Source organism: Hylobates moloch, unplaced genomic scaffold (genome assembly GCF_009828535.3).
Source record: "Hylobates moloch isolate HMO894 unplaced genomic scaffold, HMol_V3 SCAFFOLD_7, whole genome shotgun sequence".
NCBI classification, from domain to species: Eukaryota; Metazoa; Chordata; class Mammalia; order Primates; family Hylobatidae; genus Hylobates; species Hylobates moloch.
Window position 1 is genome coordinate 6,624,126 of NW_026652282.1, and position 3,186 is coordinate 6,627,311.

Consider the following 3,186-nt stretch of genomic DNA (forward strand, 5'->3'; position numbering starts at 1 on the left):
CAAAAATTAGCTGGGCGTGGTGGCGGGTGCCTGTAATCCCAGCTACTTGGGAGGCTGAGGTGGGAGAATCGCTTGAACCCAGCAGGCGGAGTTTGCAGTGAGCCGAGATTGCGCCATTGCATTCCAGCCTGGGTAACAGAGCAAAAACTGTGTCAAAAAAAAAAAAAAAAAAGAGAGAGAGAGACATGATGTGCTACTGTGAGAAATCCTGGTGTCTTAGTCTGTTCTGTCTATAATAAAGTACCGTAGACTAGGTCTGGCCATCTTTCTTGTTTGTGATGTTAGTAGCCAGTGATGCTCAAAGCTGCGATCTAGTCAATCCTTGTAAGTTCTATTTGTTCATTCTAACTCTAATTTCATCACTCCTTTAGGATTATCTGGAATGCTTCTATTAAGAGCCACTTTGCTCATCTGCAAGTTGGATAGCCAGGGATCCAAGGTAAATCTGAACTTTGGGCAACTCATGGCCAATGTGGGCATTTCTGGTTTGCCTCTGGTCTACACTGGATATCAGCTGCTACAGTTTATGGCATGTACTTGAGAGGTCCAGCATGTCATGCCTGGGGCTCCTGGGTTTGGTGGGATCTCTGGGGGCTTTCATGGCAGGCTTCTGTTTCCTGTGATTTCCCAGCACTGATTGGGACCCTGTGAACAGAGTTCTATAGACTCTATTCCCTACTGAAGCAGCAGCAGGAGCCTGGGGGCAAGTTTCCAGGCCTCTTAGTTTCCTAGCGCCACTGTAACAAAGGACCACAAACTGATGGCTTAAACCTACACAAATTGATTCTCTCACAGTTCTGGAGGCCAGAAGTCTGGAATGAAGGTGTGAGGCAGGGCCACTCTCTCTCTGAAGGCTCCAGGGTAGAATCTATTCCATGCCTCTCTCCCAGCTTCTGGTGCTTGCCAGAAATCGTTGGCATTCGTTGGCTTGTGGCCTCATTACTCCAATCTCTGCCTCCATTTTTACATGACCCTGGTGTCTGCGTTCCTTTTGCCCTCCCTTGTGATATGACACCAGTCATATTAGATTAAAGGCCCACCCTACTCCAGTGTGACCTCATCTTAAGTAACCGCATCTACAAATACCCCATTTCCAAATAAAGCCACATCCACATGTACCCAGGGCTAGGCCCTCAGCGTATCCTTTTTTTGGGTGGGGGAGCACAATTCAACCCCCAGCACCAGGGACCCAAGAGAGTCAAGAGCAGTGGATGTTCTTCCTGCCGACGGGGTCATGCTGACCTTGGGGAAGTAACTGGGCTGGCAGAGAAGGTTGGGCAGCAAGTAGTTTGATTTGCAGGGACAGAGCCCCTTTCCCCAAAACAACCTCCTCTGCTGTCACTGAAAATTGTTGTTTCTTTGGAATTTTCAAAGGTCACCTGTCTAGAAGTGAAAGGTATGGACAGAGCCGGCTTCAAAGGCTGCTGCCTGTGCAATTGTACAGGGTACTGTGCTCCAAAGGGCGCGTGCTTATTGTAGTGGTCCACTGTTACCATCTGGAAATTCTTGAGATTTTTTTTTTTTGGAACAAAGGGTCCTGCATTTTCATTTTGCACTGCAAAATGTAGAGCACAAACTATGTAGCTGACCCTGGGTTGGGACATCAGGCAGCGGAGACACATAGGAAGCTAAGGCAAAAATCAAGCTCTCTAACAGTGTGGTTGGCCTGCAGCTGGCTTCTTGTCCATTTCTACTTCTGGGCCAGGGAAGTTGGACTGTACCTTACTGTGCAAGCCTAAAGCTGAGTCACAAACAGATCCAGGCTCTTCAATGTGCTTATCATGCAGAGCAAGTGTGAAAGTGGCTTGTGATTACTCTTTGCTTAGGGATTGCCACAGGGCTTGGCACCTCTTAAATGATAAATAAACCCCTCTTGATTATGAGGTGAAGTAAGGCAAATACTACCCAGATGGCTCTGTGAATCGATATTGTTAAGTAAGTTTTTTTAGATGCCCACACCCCCACACCATCCTCTTCCATGGGGTGTAATATGATGCTTCTTAAACTAACAGCCCTGGGGTGGACATTTCAATGAGTTCCCCTGTGATGCTGCCGCTGCTGGTCCACGAGCCACAGTGTGAGCAGAAAGAGTCCTAGAAACAGGCCAGGTGCAGTGGCTCACGCCTGGAATCCCAGCACATTGGGAGGCCAAGGTGGGCAGATCGCTTGAGTCCAGGAGTTTGAGACCAGCCTGGGCAGTATAGTGAGACCCCATTTCTACGAAAAGTTAAAATATTAGCTGAGCATGGTGGCTTGTGCCTGTGGTCTCAGCTACTCAGGAAGCTGAGCGGGGAGGATTGCTCGAGCCCGGGAGATTGAGGCTGCAGTGAGCCATGTTTGCGTCACTGCACTCCAGCCTAGGTGACAAAGTGAGACACTGTCTGAAAAAAAAAAGAGAGAGAAAGAAAGAAAGAGTCGTAGAAACAAAGAACAACTAGTTATAAAGTCAGGAGGCATGATGGTTAATTTCATGTGTCAACTTGACTGAGCCACTGGGCCACAGGGTGCCCAGATATTTGGTCAAACATTACTCTGGGTGTGTGTGTGTGTGTAAGGGTGTTTCTGGATGACACCCACATTTGAATTGTAGACTGAGGGAAGCAGATTGCCTTCTCAGTGTCGGTGGGCCTTGCCCAATCAGTTGAAGGCCTGGCTGGACCACAGAGGCTGGGTAGGAGGGTGCTCCTGCTGTGTGACTGCTTGAGCTGGAATGTTGGGCTTTTCCTGCCTCTGGACTCAAACTGAAACATTGGCTCCTCTTGGATCTCAAGCCTGCTTACTTTCAGACTGGAACTGACACCGTCAGCTCTCCTGGTTTTCAGGTTGTCAGACTTGGACTGGAACTGTGCCATCATCAGCTCTCCAGCTTGCCAACTGAAGATCCTGGGATTTGTCAGCCTCCATAATTCCACGAGCCAATTCTTTATGATAAATATCTCTATCTCTCTCTCTCTCTCTGTGTGTGTGTATGTGTATGTGAGAGAGAGAGAGAGAGAGAGAGAGTTTGGATATATATATATATATATAGGAGCTATTTTTCTGTACAGCCCTGATGAATACAGGAGGTCAGATGGGATAGCTGGGCTTTAGTCTTAGGGCTGATGCATTTTAGCACTGGCCAGGTCATACCGGGCTAGTTACTTACATTCTCCGAACCTTGTTTTCCCACTATAAAGCTTGGGCAGT